The sequence below is a fragment of the Balaenoptera acutorostrata genome, chromosome 14 (genome assembly GCF_949987535.1).
Source record: "Balaenoptera acutorostrata chromosome 14, mBalAcu1.1, whole genome shotgun sequence".
NCBI lineage: Eukaryota > Metazoa > Chordata > Mammalia > Artiodactyla > Balaenopteridae > Balaenoptera > Balaenoptera acutorostrata.
The window spans coordinates 7,644,954-7,663,503 of NC_080077.1; the positions used below are offsets into that span (position 1 = coordinate 7,644,954).

The 18,550-nt window shown below is 46.9% G+C and overlaps 1 protein-coding gene and 1 pseudogene across 2 annotated transcripts in view; one reads left to right on the top strand and one right to left on the bottom strand.

Moving 5' to 3' along the window:
* SLC22A3 (solute carrier family 22 member 3) overlaps positions 1–18,550 on the bottom strand; it is a 95,766-nt gene that overhangs the window by 68,065 nt on the left and 9,151 nt on the right. The window lies entirely within an intron of this gene.
* LOC114238346 (cytochrome c oxidase subunit NDUFA4-like) lies at positions 1,282–16,788 on the top strand (annotated as a pseudogene).

Genomic DNA, 18,550 nt, shown 5'->3' on the forward strand with positions numbered 1-18,550 from the left:
GTTCCAGGGCACAATTAACGTATCGTCCAGGATTGCCACTCTAGTTCCTCATGGGACCCAAGACCACATTACCATTAGGTGTTCAATGTCCCACATTGAAAATCTTTGCTTCTTACTACATTTTAAAAACAAATTGTTTTCCTTATGATTACTTGGAGCTATTGAAACAAACAAAAAAAAATGTAGATGGACTTCATGAAGACCCTGTTTTAAGGCTCCTTAAAGCAGATGTCAGCGAGGGTAGTGCCTTGAACACGCTTTAACCAACTAAGCAGGACACAGCAATACAGCAGCTCAGCAACCTGGCCATTTGAGTCTACACATCCAGGTGTTCAGGTGAATAAATATAGAGATAATGTCTCATCGTAGGTACTCTGGGAGGCTTCATATCTGGAATCTAGTGGCTGAAACTTATTTTTACTGACCCCTAACATTTACTGAGTACCCTACAGTCAAGCTTTCAATTAGTCGTATACACCATCTCATTTAATCCTCCCAGCAACCCTGTGAAGTAGACATGATTATTACCCTCATTTTACAGATGAGGAAACTGAGATTAGGAAGATGAGGAAACCAGTTGGAGGTTACACGCTCGTCAGCAGGTGGGGAGGAGGCTGACCTGAAACGTCTAACTCCTGACTCCACCCCCTCTGACACCCCATATGCCCCGACCTGCCACCCTTGCAGCCTCATACAAAGAAATGCAGTTTTAAAAAGTTGCTGGAATATACGTTCCTCATTTAAGCAGGTGCAAGAGATCATTCTTTAACTACTTTTACTTGGATAGATGTATACTGCAGCAAATATCCAAAACTCTCTTGTTCTGAGATTTTTTTTTAAACCCTTGGCATTTTTCTTTAAACAAATGTTGAATAGTTACTTAGGCTTCATTAAGCTCTCTCTTTTCAGTAAGTGAGCTATTTCCATCATATTTTTGCCAACTGAATGTTGCCTCATGCTTGCAGTAAAATTTTCTGCTACTGGTATAACGTTAAAAAAAGGTTGGTATCACACCATACTTTTGCTTTCTCTTCAAGCATTACTCTAGCAGTTTTATATTGCTCTTAGAACCAATTGCTTGGCAGGGGGCAGGGTGGGGGGAGTTCAAGCTCTTGAGTACAAGAGGTATGCATCTTGGTGCTAAAATTATGTTTGTTTTGCAAAGGAAGGAAGGTTCTAGAATAGAGTGTCACCTTGACTGTTTATGTCTTTTTATTGGCTCAGAGTAGGCTAAACAGCAGGAAAATAGATCATTGCTAAGACTGCACTTCTTATGTTGAAATGACAGGGCGTTTCCGAAGGGCGGTGGTGCTGATTGGCCGCACTCACGTGGATCTGGCTGTCTGTGAGACCCCGCTTCGTGCCACGTCAAAGGTCCAGGTCTGGTCTGATAAGTTTCTGGAGAGAGACGCTGCCACCAAGGTGTAAGGTGACCACGTGGTCTTTCTCACAGTGCTGCCCACCTTCCCACCTGGGGAAGCGTTAGGTGCCAGACTTCCAAAGCGAGCCACTCAGGAAATAACGTGCGCCCACTTGGTCTGTCCCTCCCGGTGTCCCTGGGAGGCAGAGATGCTCCAGCCACTGTCACTGCAGTGCTTACAAGTGAAGCTGGAGACGAGACACACATTCATTTATTTTAATTACTTAATTCTTAAACCGGAGGTTGGCACCCATCCTAGAAAAGGCCTGAACGGCCTTGCCGCTGCCAAGTCTTTTTCTCTTTCTTGTGTCTCTTCTCGATCCACATCTGCTCCAAACTGGATAGTGCAGCCCTCACCGACGAGCCCCACGGTCCCGGGACAGTATGAGTCCCGGGAAACGCCCCTGTCAGAGGCCGGCGTCCTCTCGCTAACCTGGGGGGCTTTGGGTGACTTTGGGTGACTTTGGGTAAGCCAGGGGAGAGTCCTCTGTCCTGTCAGATATGGCCACACTGAAGCCACATCCGGATCTTGTACTCTGCTCAGCACAAGCAGCTAAGCACGGTGAAAAGACTTGTCCAGGAGGCTCCCGGTGCCAGGCATGTTGTCGTGCAGCGAGAAGGGAGCAGGGCTGGGCTCCGGTTTGCTCGAAGCTCCCAGCTGAGCACCGGTGATGCAGTATGTGAAACAGAATACAAGGTGGAATGTGTTGAAATCTCACAAGAGAAACACAGAATGCTACGCAAGCACAAAGCTGAGAGAGATGCGGTCCAGCTGGGAAGTACGTGCCAGGAAAGGCTTTTGGAGGAGACAGTGTTGGAGCCGGGCCGTGAAGATCTGGTTGTATCTTGACACACAGAGATGAGGGAACCAAGGGAACCAAGCCAAGGGAACAGGGTCACCAACGAGATACAGGATTAGGCATGGGGCAGGATTGCAGTACGAAACTAGAGCACAGAAAAATTGGACCGTGGGTCTTAATAGCAATGGGCACGTTGATAGCTCTATACGGTTTCTAAAGCATTTTATTATTGAGTATTCTATTTGATTCATACAAAATATGAACTTAAGGTTCTTATCAGGTTTTATTTTCATGAAGCTTCAACTGAGGGAATAAATGCGAACGTATTTTGTAAGATGTGACATGAAGTAAGATGTGAGTACTTACTACTAATGATTAGAACGTTATTAGAGAGTATAGTATAACTAAGTCAAATGTACATGCTTTGATTAATTAATGCCAGCTCCCTTCTAACCTAGCTTGATAGATAATAATGTAAGAGCACTGACAACACCTGGTTCTGACGCTGCATCTCCACTGCTTCCTGTGATTAGTTTTTAGAATGATAGGGTTACAAGGGGACATTCACATGGTTGCCCAGATATAGGACGACTGTGAAGAATGGACTAGAAAGCCTCTGAGCCTTCCTACCCAAGGCCACACATCATGGAGCAGAGATGAGCGTTCCCGCTGTGTGTGCTCTGAACCCCTGCCCCACGGAATCGGTGTAAAACCGAGTCACTTTGTTGTACGGCAGAGATCGGAACAACACTGTAAATCAACTATACTTCAATTAAAAAAAAAAAGTGGTGGTTTTTAAGTCACTAAGTTTTGGAGTAATTTCTTCTACAGCAATAGGAAGTGGAATTTCAATTTGATCTGCAATGGTTCCTTTCTTTTTTTAAAAAAAATCAAGGGCTTCCCTGGTGGCGCAGTGGTTGGGAATCTGCCTGCCGGTGCAGGGGACACGGGTTCGACCCCTGGTCTGGGAAGATTCCACATGCCGCAGAGCAACTAGGCCCGTGCGCCACAACTACTGAGCCTACGCCCTAGAGCCCGTGAGCCACAACTACTGAGCCCGCATGCCACAACTACTGAAGTTCAGGCACCTAGAGCCCGTGCTCTGCAACAAGAGAAGCCACCGCAATGAGAAGCCCGCGCACCACAACAAAGAGTAGCCCCACTCACTGCAACTAGAGAAAGCCTGTGTGCAGCAACGAAGACTCAACGCAGCCAAAAATAAAACAAAATCAAAAAAAAAAATCAAAAGTAACTATGACAAAATGCTAACATTCGTTCACCTTGGGTGATGAGTGTATGGATATTTGTTATGTTTTTCTTTGAAAAATTTTATATTTTTTAATTGAAACGTTTACATGAAATACATTTGTGTTTCTAACATAAAACACCATTGTTGAAATTTCCAGTAAATCTCTAAGTGCTAGTGTTAAAAAGAAGAGATAGAGGGAGTTCCCTGGTGGCCTAGTGGTTAGGATTCCGGGCTTTCACTGTCGTGGCCCGGGTTCAATCCCTGGTCGGGGAACTAAGATCCTGCAAGCCATGCGGGCATGGCCAAAAAAAAAGAAAAGAGATAGAAAGCATTCCAAGAGACTCACATGGAAAGCTACTGTATTTTACTTTGTTCATTTAAGGATTCAAAGATGGAGGTGAGAATATCATAAAGTAGTCGATGAACATCACAAGCACATCACGGGAATCGCTCTGATAATGGTCTACGCGGTAGTAAATTCTGATACTGTTTTCCATTACAGGCACACCTCGTCTTATTGCACTTTGCAGATATTGTGTTTTTTTACAGATTGAAGGTTTGTGGCCACCCTGCATCAAGCAAATCTATCGGTGCCATTTTTCCAACAGCATAATTTTTTAGGTAAGGTATGTACATTTTAGGTTTTTTTAGACATAATGCTATCACACACTTAATAAACTACGGTGTAGTATAAACATAACTTTTATATGCACTGGGGAACCAAAGAAATTGTGTGACTCGCCTTATTGCAATATTTGCTTTATCGCGGTAGTCGTATGTGTGTACTTACAAATGAGTTAAAATTTTTCGTAATACTCTGGAAAATGTTAGCATGCTACAGCAGCATTATTTACATGATTTTTTTGAAACATTAATGGATTCTGACCTGACTGGGAAGGTTTAACAAGCAAACACAGGCATTCAGGGGTAATTTACCAATACACTCTGTCATGCTTTGAAGATTGTGTTGTTTACAGATAGAGTGTCACTGCAAAAGTAAAGAACAAAGGCAAAATGAAGTCATCACGATGAAAATCTCCCAAGAGCGTCCGCTTTCCACATAGGCACTGGGTAATCATGGCAACGGTGGAGCTAATGAAATACGTGACAGTTAAGCTAAGTTACTTCAACATTTTACTAAATAGAGTATTTTCTGCAGACCGTCTGCAGATTTGGGATCCAGGGTTCCTGGAAGTGAGCAGGAACGAGCAGACGGGGGAACGCCCAGCAGCGCCCATCTGTCTAAATGTGCTTGGCTTCAGCAGACACTGGACAGGGCAGCTGAAGTGAAACGGGAGACGGATTGGGACGCACAAAATGAGCAGAACAGTGAAATGTGAACTGGTGGCTCTGGCAGCAGGGTCACTAGGGAGTATGAATCATGCTCTTCCCTGGAGCACAGGTGACACTTCGGGGTTCTACGCAAGAGCACGAGCGAGGGCGAGCGAGCAGCAGCCTGGGGTCTCCGGAGACCGCGGCGGGGTGGCGGGGGGACCGCACCGGCCGAGGGGAGGGTGAAAGGTGAGAATGGGGAGGCTGTGAGACCAGATAACCCTTTAAAGAAACGCGCCTATGAGGGGGAAATACGGGTCCTCAGCTGTGGGCAGATAACAGACATCGGGGAGGGGCTGTGTAGACCAGACACACTGGAGCGCATTGCAAGGCGGGCAAAAATGCTCGTGGAGGGGACAGGGTGGGGCTGGGGGAGGTAGCACCGGCCTGAGACGTGGGCAGGACCCAGCACAGGGGCGGAGACACACCGTCTGTGGGAAGGGATGCTGTGATTTCCAGCATGATGTGTCGTCAGGAGGAAAGGGTGGGAGCGGGTACGGGTGCCCTTCTTGTTTTGGAAGCAGGACACGGAAGAAGCCTCTCGTCCCGGGTCTTCCGTTGTCGGGAAACGTAAAGGGAGGGGCTTTGCTGAGAGTGAAGGGCAAGGGGCAGGTCGTGGAGAACGAGAGGGAGAGAGGCTGAGGACCCGGCAGGAAGGCCAGGCGGTGCTGAGGTCCCGCGGCCGGGAGGACGGAGCCCCGAGCCGCGGGGTGAGGGTGCAGCCCCGGCTGCAGAACGGGACCTGGAATCTAAGCGGGACGGGGCTGGAGAGGAGGAAGGGTCCATAGCGGGGGGCGCAGGGGCCTGCGGAGGCTTGGGGAGGGGCCTGCGCGCCGCGCTCACCTGGCGCCCCAGGGCCTACGACCCACCTGGCACACACCGGCCACTCCGTAGCCACCGCCCCTTGAAGGCAGGGCTGGGCATCCCCGGTGACGGCCGTGGCTTTCCGGGGGACCGGTGGGCGGAGGACGGGGAGTAGCAGGAGGCCTGGCCGGGGCAGAGGAGCCTCCGTGCAGCAGAGGAAGGTTTGATGCCATCCGAACATCAGGCAGGGACGTGCGATCAACGCCGGATCGAGGCACCTGAACTGTTTCATAGACAAGAGTCTTGATCGCTCTCCGAATAGAAAGTGCTGTGACCAAGATGACGTTTTCCTAAGACCCATTTAGAGCTGCGCAAGCTGGACGGGAAGGGGAAACACGGCTGTGAAAGAAACGCCGCCAAGGAGCAAGGAACTGAGTTTCTGCGAAGAACCAGACTTCACGGGAACTTGACTTGAAGACGGCCCTGTGTGAGGCGACCCAGTCGTCATCACAATGGAAAAGTCATTAGCTAAAGCGAAGCTCCTTCTGGACCAGGGGCTCCTCACAGTGGGACCCCGGCAGCCCCAGCACCAGCAGCAACGGGGGAACCTGGAAATGCACATTCTCAGGCCTGACCCCAGACCTGTTGATTCAGAAGCACCGGGGTGGGGGCCAGCAAGCTGTTTTCACAAGGCCTCCTGGTGACTCTACACTTTGAGAGCCACTGCTCTGGAGGCAGATGGCAGGGACAGGACACTGGTTTGGGGTGAGGTTGGCCTCAGGACAAAGCCAACTCTCACACTGTCCTGTCTTGAGCACATCACACAGGTGTTCCCAGCCTCAGAGATTCCGTCCTTTGGAAAACGGGAAAATAACCCTTCCCTCATAGGCTATTTTGATGCTGATGATAATATATTCAAAGCGCCTGGAACGTACCTAACTACTATGTTTTTATGATCGAAAATAAATTCGGTAATCAAAATGGCCCCCAAGAGTACATAATCCCAGACAGACACATAAATTAATGGTTCATGAATCAAGTAAATGTATCTTGTGACTTAGTAAAAAAAAAAAAAAATCACTAATATAAAACAATATGAACTCGATAAGGCCAAATATAACGTGGTCACTAAGACATTTAAACAGACGCTAGCTATTAAAAGGGAGGTCAGATGAAATCTTAGTTCCTCTGAATGGAGCAATCGCCTTTTTGACGATTCGGGTCAAGGGAGGCAATTATAGGTTTCAGGAATCCACTTCACCCGCTTCGCTTTCTGATCCTGCGCTGAGCGAAGGGAAGTCCTTTTGTCATCTTATGACAGTTTCAGGCTGGGTGGGTTTGAAGCCAGAGGCTTTTATTCTCCCCCAAGCTGTCTTCTCTGAACAGGCCTCCTCTTTTCTGAGAGTCTTTTCATTCACATAAGCAACTAGTAAACAACTAGTAAAGCAACTTTGGGTAAGAGATCATCAATAAAGTTCTTTCACTAACTAGAAGCTTTCACAGCCTCTGTCTCTAGTGGGCCTTGCTGAGAAGGAATCTGGTGCCTCTTCCTTTGCTGAAAACCCACTCTCATTTGCATGCTTTAATTTCCAGGTTTGACTTGTTTCTCAGCAATCCCATCAAGCTGGACAAAATAACTATAGTTCCTTTGAACACTCTGCATGCATTCTCCTAGTCAGTTTTTAATGTAGCACGACCATAAGTTAATTCAGCTTTATCGCTACTTCAGCACCATCTTTGGCAAAAGAATATCTCGATTAGTTAAGAGAAAAGTGTAAGCAGCCGTAACTGCAAGCCTCTGTGTAGCAGTCCCTACTTTCAATCATCAACTTGCCATGCACAGGTTTTTAAGTATATGATTGAAATTATGCAATATGCACACATTGTTATCTCAGCCTCTTGTTTTAACTTATAATTGCATCATAAACATTTCTACATTATTATTTGTCAATTCAGTTTTATCATCCCTGTCATATTGTATCAAATGGGTACATTCTGTTTATTTAACCCTATTACACATCTGCATTGTTCACAGCTCTTTATTATTATACATCTTGTGAATCATTCTTTCTACTTGTGGAGTGCTCGGGATGACCAACTGTCCTGGTCTGCCGGGGTTTCTCCCAGCTTTAGCGTTGAAAGTCCTCAGTCACAGGGAACCCCCTCAATGCCAGGCAATCTGGGACAGCTGGTCACCCTAAGAGAGCCCCAAGCAGAAGAGGAAAGTGGCGGCTGGCAGGCAGAGCACAGTACCATAAGGGGGAAACTCCGCAGACAAAGGGGGGATGCAAGGCAGCCCCCTTGCAAGGGCACAGGGAGGGGGTGGGCATAGGGAGTCTGACATAAGGGTGAACCAAAAGTGGGGGCATGCAGATGTCTGGAAACAGGGAGGCAGAAAGCCACGGGGCGTGGCCCTGCTAAGGTTTCGGGACAGAGTCTGTGCAGGAGCTAACGATCTGTTGGCACCACGTCGCACTCTCCCTGCCCCCTCCGGTCTTCTAGGCGCCACCTGCCTCCTGAGCTGGCCCATGGGAGCTCTGATCACCTGATGCAGGCCCCTCCCAGCTCCTGGCCTCCTGCGCCTCTGGGCTCCACCTGAAAGCGTGAGGGAGTTAATGCCTGGGAGGGAACATCTGACCCCTAGGAGGCAGAACCCAGGGTACGTTCTTCCTCCCTTTTCCCTCCCCAGCTCTGTCCCCCACCCTCTACTCAGCTTCTCGGGGGTCAGTTGCACAGGGGCTTAGAGGACGCAGCGGTGAGGGGTCCACTCCCTTCTCCCCGACCTCACCTCCCTGGCCCCGCTTCTGCGTCCTGGCTGCCCTGAGACGTAAACTAGCACATACGCCCTGTCTCAGGCTCTGCTGCGTGGGCAACTCAGATGAAGACAGTACCTCCCTGGAGAACCAAAGGACAGTGGGAAAAGAGCAAAGTAAAAAAGAAAGTGATGACGGATCAAAGCATCTCGTTTCAGGATGACTTGCAGATTTGTCTAGTCATGACTTCCAGAACCTAGTCCCCCAGAAGATTCTGAACAATATCTGCCACCTCGTCTTCCTAACTAGGAAGATTATGTGATCACTGAAGACAAAAGTGATGCCTGACATTCTCTATCTGAGAACACATAAAAGCATAATAAAAACTATGGATTAACTAGAGGGCAATATTGGGAATGCACTACTGGACTTGATGATTGAATGATGACATTTTATATGAGACTTCTGAGATGGAAACTGAGAGACATCTTCCATGTGACACGCTCAGGAAAGGCCTCCATCCACGCCCCAGTCAGTGGTCTGCATCCGAGGACACAGTACCCCCAGGTGAAATCATCATGTCTACTGACCTTCAGCAGTGCTGCCTCTGATTCCCGCAGGCAGACAGCTCGGGGGAAGTCTCAGGTCAGCTGTCACAAGAGGATAAAGAAATCTGCAGGCTCAGTACACATCAGATGCATTCAATCTATAAAGTGCAAATCTACGCATACATTGACTTTCAAAGATGTTTGGTTGTGTACTGAAATTTAACACAAAGAAGCTGAACAAGCCTCAGGAAAGGACGCTCCCAACACCTTCCCAAGAAAATGTCTTACATACAATCATAAGGGAAGCTGACACTCCAACTTCTGAGTTTTAAAACATTTTTGTTAAGTTGGTTGTTTTGATTAAAATATAGAATTTTGGATCTGGAAGGGATCCTGGGGAATATTGATCCTGTATCTTTTCAAACATTATTTTAGAAGCAGAACTCTGTTTCCCCTCTTAAAAACAAAACAGAATCTTAACACCAAAATAAAACTGATAAAAGTAAGATTACTCTCCTGAAGGGGGCAGGTGTTGCAATGTCTAGGGTCACCAAAACAGTCTGAAATCCACTAACCTAGATCCTAACTACATTTCTAGGTTATTGGCCAATTCATTCAATAGGCCAGGGCCTGGGGTGATTTCTAAGGCATCTTACAAGACCCGTAAGTGTCTTGGGTAGAAAAATCCATTTCCTTCTTTTTACCCCTTTGTCTCTTTTGAACCTCAAGGGCAGAAGGTTGAGTTAATTATAATGTATTATAATCATTGGTTATAAAGGACCCCTATCTTATTTTATTTATTTATTCTATTTTGTCCCTATTCCTATTCCCATCCCATCCCCACAAAGGAACCATCCTGATGTGTTAAGGTATATCTTTTGTTTGCATTCTTGCAGAATCTACATATTTTTAATTTCATGTAAATGGCACAACTTTCCTGACGCTTGTTCAGCTTCTTTGTGTTAAATTTCAGTACACAACGAAACACCTTTGCAAGTCAACGTATGCGTAGGTTTGTCTCCAACTCCTTGTTGCCCAAATAACGCTGCAGTGAACATACCTGCCTCCTGATAGATTTCAGATTTTCCTTTGGGACTCATGCATGGGAGTGGAATTGCTGTGTCACAGTATATGTTTGTGGACACCTAATTTGTATCAGTAGTTTCAGATTGCTCTTAAGAACAGCTCCACCTGCCCTCCAGCAGTAGACCTGAAATCTACCAACAGTTGGCACCGCGGGGCTTTTTGGTTTCTAACCAGCCTAACAAGGGTAAAGTGCTATCTTGTTGGTATCTGCATTTCTCCGGTGATGAGTGAATCTGCATGGCTTCCTATGCTGAATGGCCTTTTGGGTTTCCTTTCATGAAAACTGTCTATATCCTTTGTCAGTTTTGCTACAAGACTGGCTGTCTTTTCCTTGATGATTTATGGAAGTCCCTTTCATATCCTAGAGCTATCAATTAATCTCTTGTTGGTTCCGACATCAAAAATATCTTTTCCAATTCTCCCATCCTGCAACGCCTGACTTGGGGCAAATTACTTAATCTCTCTGCACCTTCCTTTCCTTCTCTACAAAACAGGGATAACAGCCCACGCCTCACAGCGTGTGTGAGGATTAAATGAGTTCACTATGTTTTAAATAGTTTAAATAGTTAAAACATAAAACATTATGTTTTGGGGCTTCCCTGGTGGCGCAGTGGTTGAGAATCTGCCTGCCAATGCAGGGGACACGGGTTCGAGCCCTGGTCTGGGAAGATCCCACGTGCCGCGGAGCAACTAGGCCCGTGAGCCACAACTCCTGAGCCTGCGCGTCTGGAGCCTGTGCTCCGCAACAAGAGAGGCCGCGATAGTGAGAGGTCCGCGCACCGCGATGAAGAGTGGCCCCTGCTTGCCGCAACTAGAGAAAGCCCTCGCACAGAAACGAAGACCCCAAACGAAGACCCTAGTCAAAAATAAATAAATTACTTAATTTAAAAAAAAAACACATTATGTTTTAATGTTGTCAGGTAATTAAAGAGAAAATCAGGTTTCTAAGCAGGAAAGGTGTGTCAATAACTATAAAGTTACATGTAGTATATTATAGTATGGCTTTCTGTCCCTATTGGGTATTAAGCTACTTTCATGGATTACATTGTAGTGTCTATTCAGTGTCAGGAGAACTGGGTTGCTTAATGCATAGAACAACTAAGCCCAAATTTATCTCAACCCCAAACTGAATCTCAATATTTATAATTCCTGCCCCACCATCACTGCCCTGTGTTCATTTCATAGATTTCAGGGGCAGAGGGGAGTCTTTTGGTCTTTTCTCTAAGGCCAGATTCTCATGACAGGCCAAGCAAACTGTGACATGATATGGCCATTGCAAACTGCCCAAAAATGTGAAGCAAATTTGTGTAATTGACCCAACTAGAACACAGGCGTGAGCCACACCGGTGGTTTTCTAACCACAGCATCTTTAGAGAAACTTTTGCTGTCCAGATTTACTGAAGGATTTCTTGTGCTTGTGAATAAAACGTGCAATGGAGAGAGCTTCGTGTTAGAATGATGTTTTAGTTCTTTTCACAATCTCTCAATCAAACTGGGGCTGCAGAGGAGGCAGTGGGCAGAGCTGTTGGTCTGCCTCTGAGCGACCGTGGAGTGTAACCCCTCCCAGATCCATAGGGGCCCGAGGGAGGTGAAGAAATGGAAGCTCGGGACCTCTTGCCAAAGCTTGTAGCTGTGGGAATCTATTCTGGGTCTTTTCTTAGTCTTTATTCCTGGGCTCCAGCTGTACCAGCTCTAGGGAGGTGATCCCTGCCATGACCCTTGGGGCTGGAATCTCAGTGTTCTGCCCAACAAAAGCTTCTAGGGGTTTGCCCCTAATTCCCAGACCCAAGCTGCCTCTCTGAGTGGACTTCCACAATATCTGTAACCAACAACTGCAATATCACCAGTCACGCAGCACTTAGGTTGGGCAGACAACTGGATATGCACTTTGCATGTGTTACGTACATAAGCCTCCCATCAGCTCCACCCAGCAGCGATTATTCCCCTTTGGTAAGAACCTGAGCTCGGAACAGTCTCAAACTAAGAAATCTGCCCGTGTTCACACAACTAGTAATCCTGTGTTCTTAGCCACTTCCTTGCCTTACAGACAGGCACAATGAACCAGTTCTGATCTACAAGTTGATCATTTCTTCACAGTATTTTGCAACAATCAATGGTCATTATCTAATTATCTATATAGTGGATAAAGACATAGGTAGTTTTATTTTGTTTTGTAATGCACTTGGTTTGATTTAAAAACCAAAATTCTTCTGGAAGTGCCCTATAGACATACATACTGGATAGGGGAGCGTAGCCGTCTGACAGGATGCTGGCTGGCGGACAAGTGGAGGCCTTAGGTAAATGTGTTATTACCATTATTACCAAGTAGCTGAGACACAGAAAGAGCAAGATTCTCTGTGGGAAAGGTTCTTGGAACAATTTCCTTCACAGAAACTCTGAAATTTATCTCTTTATTTGATTTTTTTAAAGTCGATGCCAAATTAATTTTCATTACTTTCCATTTAATTTTCTCCTCTGCCCTGGATACTTAATACTGTCAATTGTCCACATGACTTCCCTATGAGGGTTTGCTTTGAAACCCTCATTTGAGGACAATGAAAGGGCACTCATTTCTCAATAAATGTCTCCAAAACATTGCTCTTCAAGAATTATCCATATTAAGGGCTTCCCTGGTGGCGCAGTGGTTGAGAGTCTGCCTGCCAATGCAGGGGACACGGGTTCGAGCCCTGGTCTGGGAAGATCCCACATGCCGCGGAGCAGCTGGGCCCGTGAGCCACAGTTACTGAGCCTGCGTGCAGTCTGGAGCCTGTGGTCCGCAACAGGAGAGGCCGCGGTGGTGAGAGGCCCGCGCGCCGCGCTGAAGAGTGGCCCCCGCTTGCCACAACTAGAGAAAGCCCTCGCACAGAAATGAAGACCCAACACAGCCATAAATAAATGAATAAAATAAATTTTTAAAAAGCTTGCTTCAATTTAAAAAAAAAACAAGAATTATCCATATTAACAGCCCACACTGCCTTCTCCACGGTCCTTGGATTCCCACAAATGTGCTACCATCAATCTTCAGAATAGGAGGTTCTGGTGCCTAGGCCCCTCTGTTTATGTCTGAGAGGCATCAGCTTACAGCATCCCTCCCTGGGGGCAGGAGACACACATGTCGTCTTTCATCTTGTGCTGTCGGCGGCCACACGACGCTTCCAGCTGGCAGAAGCCCGTGAAATCAGAGCCACTCTGTGCGTCCGAGGGGCATAAGCCACCTCTGGGAAAGGCATCTGAGACGTGACGCTATCGGGCAGAGAGGATGACGAGAGGGTGTTTGCTGTTCTCCAGGGGGAAGCCTTCATCACACACCTGGGAGTGCGCCCACCCGCTTCACATGAGCGCCGTCCAGACAATGGATGCTCTGCCGTCTCTCAGGAGGGGCGCGGTACCCTCAGCCCTCCGAGGAGGTGGGCTCCAGAGACTTCACGACACCAGCAGCGAAAGCTTTCAAAGCCCTCACAAGTCACCAATGCCAAACTGTCTCACGGGTCCCCCTGTCCTAAGAATCAAGACAATGTTCTTTCCTCTGGGCAGCAGGGCCTGCTGCGGCCGTAGCTCCATCCAACTCTTATAAAGGCCTCACTTGGGTCTCTCACACTGGACACCGCTGTCCTGAAGGCACTTCATGGGAAATCACCATTTTACCAAAGCCGCCCCCGTGTTATACAAGCAGTAATAAAATTAACTTTTCACTCCATAAAAAATAAAATTGCATTCTAGACTATGATACACAAATTTGTCTGACATGTGAAACTCTCATGTCTGCATTATGAAGCCAAGAAAAATTAAACAATTATACTCCAACAACTGCTAAAATAGCTGACATCCACCCAAGAAGAAAAGGTCTCCCGTCATTTGCGGGAGGAGAGAAAGACGGCTGGTTTGCGGTTTCCTACACAGGAACTGGAATCACCGGTCAGGAGGCACGTGTCTCACTTCTCACCTTATTTGACGCCTCCAAATTTCATCCCTGAACTATTTTCTAAGAAACAAGAAAACACAGTCTCCCACACTTATTTGTAGGTTTTATGACCAATCAATACAACACAAGTTAACAACAAAACCCATAAAAGAAAGGTTATATACTCCCTAAACAGACACAGTCTTGTCAGAATCACTTTCAAATACTTAAATGTCTTAACACTTCAGTTAAATGTTAAGTTTAATGTTAAAGTGTTAATAATCAGATAACTGAGGCCAAAGCGGGTGAGTGCGGACAGACTTGTGAAGCTCCGGTTTGTATTTCCTCCTGAGTGTCTCAACTTTCTGGTCCCAGTGATGGCCATTAAAATGGAAATCCAGAGCCCCACCTGTCACTTGCTCATCTCTCCTGCTCTAGCCTGTAACTATCCAACAGGGAGGTCCCCTGTCTCAGAAGACTGGGTTTGACAGCAGAATAATCACCTTCGTTTCTGAAGTCCAAGCTTGTCCCCATCCTGCCTCCCTCGGGTGGTTTCCACTGTGTAGGTGGCCCAGGGCGTGTCCCCTCCTCACATTCCCCATGAAGCTCTAGGGTCTACAGCAGATGTTACAGAGGGCAGGACGGGCACCTGCTCCAGAATGTGGTCACACCCGCGCCATCACCCTCGCCTCTGTCCACATGGTTCACAGCACGCCTGCCAGGAAGTAAGGTGTCCTGGGGAAGAATCCATCCTGATTCCCGGAACTGAACACCTCCAGCTTTTAAGTTCGCTTCATCCCAAGCCACTTTCCCACTCTTGTATGGATATGGCAACCCCAAGTTCAGGGTCAGGAATTAAATACCTGAAAATGAACTTGGCTGCAGAACGATAGAGGTAGAGGAACCTTGGAAATCCATTGACAATTGACTACTCCACTCAGATAAGGAAACAGTGGTCCAGGGATGTTACCTGTCACCCCCAGTGACCCCCAGCCACTCACAGTGACCTGTGCCAGGGTTCCCACATCTTGGATCAGCACCCTTTCCACTACAACTTCTGCTTCACTGATTAATCAGAGACTAGGATCCAAGCTTTTGGAAAATATTCAACAGTAATCACTACACTCATTTTCTGACTTTCATTTTTAATTTCCCTGAACACAGTTTTTAAAGTTAAATTCTAAATCAGTCATACATTTTTGAGGGACGTGCTTGGCGGGGCCCATACTAGCCATACAATTTAAACGCAGGATTTTTTTTTTTTTTAAATCACATTTATTTATTCACCTTCGTATGAGCCCCTACACTGCATCCCTCATGGTTTTCCTCTACTGTTACACAAGCACCAGCCCCAAAGTTACTTTGTTTTATTACAAGCACAGAAAAGCTAGAGCACAGCAATCCTTTAAAAGCCATGTTACCAATCTCTCACCAGATAAAAAGGCATTAACTATCATTGGCCATGCTTGTGTCACTGTCATTCTAGAAAGCTACACCAAGAACCTTAAGGAACTTTGCTATTTCCTCACAGAATAGAAATACACTTCCTTTCTTGGTTATAGTTTAAGAAAAAAAATGAGGAAAAATTGGAGAGGTTTTATTTTGTTTTGAAATGTAGGCAGTGTCTCCGCACCCCGCCCCCAACGGCCTTGGAGGGCTCAGCACTGCACCCTTGAACTGCTACCAGCCAGGCGCCCGTGTGCCCCTCGCTGACCTGTGCCCTGCACCTGTGCCCTGCTGCTCCTGGAGCCCAGCTCGGCTGATGACACAGACGTGCCCAAAAGTGCCAGGACAGCTGAGAAAGGCCTTTTCTGCACAATGGACGTCAGCACATAAAAATAATGGCCCCAAAGAGCCAGCCGACCTGCTCTCTCCTGTCGCTTTCAGGTTCCAGGTCGCAGCCCCCAATTAGGGTCTGAGGAGGACAGAGTCCCCGTGTAGACAGGGGTCGGCAGGTGGCGGCGGTCCCCCTGCTCCAGAGGCCTGGAACCACTTTCTGCAGGGCCGTGGCCCCCTCCCACCGGTGATTTGTCAGAGCCCGTTGGTGTGAAGGGGAGGAAGACAAGCCCTTGCTGGTTAAGTTATGAAGAAGCAGCTCTGTACAAGGTTATCAATAAAACAAACACCTACGAATAAAACCTGTGAAATTTCTGTAACACCTTCATACTGAAAACTACAAAACGTTGTGAGAGAGACTGAATCACGCCTAAGAAAATGCAGCAACACATCACGTTCAAATTACATCCAATGCACCATGTTCAAAAAATCAAAATTGTTAAAATGGCCATTTTCTCTAAATTAATATACAGAATTAATGCAAAAATAAAGCAGCACTGTTGAGGGGAAAAGAGCTTATTATAGTCTACGAAGGTCAATTTCAGGGTTGGCTGAGCCAAAGTTATAAATGGGGTCAAATATTTCACTCAATCCCTTTCCCGTTCACTCATTCATTTAATCACGGGATTTATTAAATGCCATGTGATCTCATCACAAATATATACTAAACAGTCTCTGCCCCCAAGAAAGCTGCAGTCTAGGTCCTGGGTGACTCTGGACGTCCACTCCTGCTCGGCGCGGAGGCTATTTAGTCTCGGTCCTGGCAGGTTTGTTTTTCTCTCCATTTGGACTCAAGGCCTCTGTCGCAACCACGCTCCGCCAGATCATCGGTCAGGCCAAGGAGCATTCTAGTTTGATCCCCCTCTTTGTATTGACTGGAGCAGGAGGTACTGGCACGGCACTGCACGCCTGCGCCTGGCATCGTTCAATCCAGATGTCGCTTGGGACAGAAAGAATAACCCAGAACCCTGGAACCCGCTGGGTCCCAACGATCAGTACAAGTTCTACTCAGTGAATGTAGATTACAGCAGATTGAAGAAAGAAGGTCCAGACTTCTAAATATAATGTTTCACTATAAAGCTGCTTAGAATGAAGGTCTTCCAGAAGCCATCTGCACAATTTTCCACTTAACCAGGAAACATTTCCCCTCTAAATGCACGAAATCATGTTGGTGTATTTGTGTCGGGGTGTACACTGATGAGTCAAACTTGAAAAAAACAAAAGAAAGCTGCAGTCTGATGAGGAAGGCAATACGTTCAGCACACACAGGGGGTGGCTGGGCAGAGGAAGGAAAGCAGACCCCCAGAGTCGGGGCAGGGAAGGTATTTCTGGAATAGGTAACTCTTAGCTGCACCTCTAGGGAAAAAAATGGAACATCCTCAAGAAGAAAGAGGAAAGGTATTTGGAGAAGAGGAAACAGCACGCTCACAGCCCAGGGAGGACAGCCAGGCGTGCCCTGGGGGGGCTGCAGCAGGGGTGCCTGCAGAGGAGAGGGGCCCGTAGGGGCCTCAGGCAAGGTCATGGTGACCTTGTGTGCAGACCAAGGGGAGGACTGTCTCGAAGGAACCAGCTTCCCTACCATTTCATCAGGTGCCTGCAGCCTCCAGGAAATACACCAAAATGTGTATTTGTCAGGGTAGGCTCACAGTAAGAGCTGTAACAAAAACCCCCCAAATCTCAGTGGTTTAACACAAGAAAGTTTATTTTTCATTAATTTCACATTCCCATGTAGAGGAGGTAGAGGGGAGGAAGATGGGGGTCCCCTCCCTGCAGGCTTCAAGCACTGATCTCCTTCCAGCTAAGGGCTTTGCTGTCTTTGGGGTCTTCAGGACTCTCTGCTGGCAGATGAGGGAAGGAAGCAAGCAGGGGGATTGCGAGGAGGAAGGTTATTCTGGCTCCAGGTGTGTTGCTTCTCCCAACATCACTGACCAGAAAACATCACAGGACCGCCCCCCACCAGCTGCAAGGGACATTGGGAAATACAACCTAGCTGTGTGTCCCAGAGGAAAAGTACAGGTGCATGTGTCTTTTTGAATTATGGTTTTCTCTGGGTATAGGCCCAGTAGTGGGATTGCTGGGTTGTATGGTAGTTCTATTTTTAGTTTTTTAAGGACCCTCCATACTGTTCTCCACAGTGGCTGTATCAATTTACATTCCCACTAACAGGGCAAGAGGGTTCCCTTTTCTCCACACCCTCTCCAGCATTTGATGTTTGTAGATTTTCTGATGATGCCCATTCTAACCGGTGTGAGGTGATACCTCATTGTAGTTTTGATTTGCACTTCTCTAATAATTAGTGATGTTGAGCAGCTTTTCATGTGCCTCTTGGCCATCTGTATGTCTTCTTTGGAGAAATGTCTATTTAGATCTTCTGCCCAGTTTTGGATTGGGTTATTTGTTTTTTTAATATTGAGCTGCATGAGCTGTTTATATATTTTGGAGATTAATCCTTTGTCTGTTGATTCATTTGCAAATATCTTCTCCCATTCTGAGGGTTGTCTTTTCATCTTAAAAAAAAATGTGGGACTCCTGTCTTGGGTAAAGGGACAATGCTTCCATCCCAAGGTCTGCAGGGTGTGTTTGGGGAGCTAGCACTTGCTTCACCCACACATAGGCTGTTCCACTTGTGATGATCTTGTCACACTCCTCATGTGTAGTCTAGGGACCACCTGCAGGGGCTTTACATGCTTGTGAACAACGAAGATTCCTGAACCCCACCCTGATCTTTTGATTCCATGTCTGTGTGGGTGGGTCAAAGGAATACACATCAACCACTGCTCCAGAGGGCAGTCGATAAAAATGGCTACAAATAAATGATGTT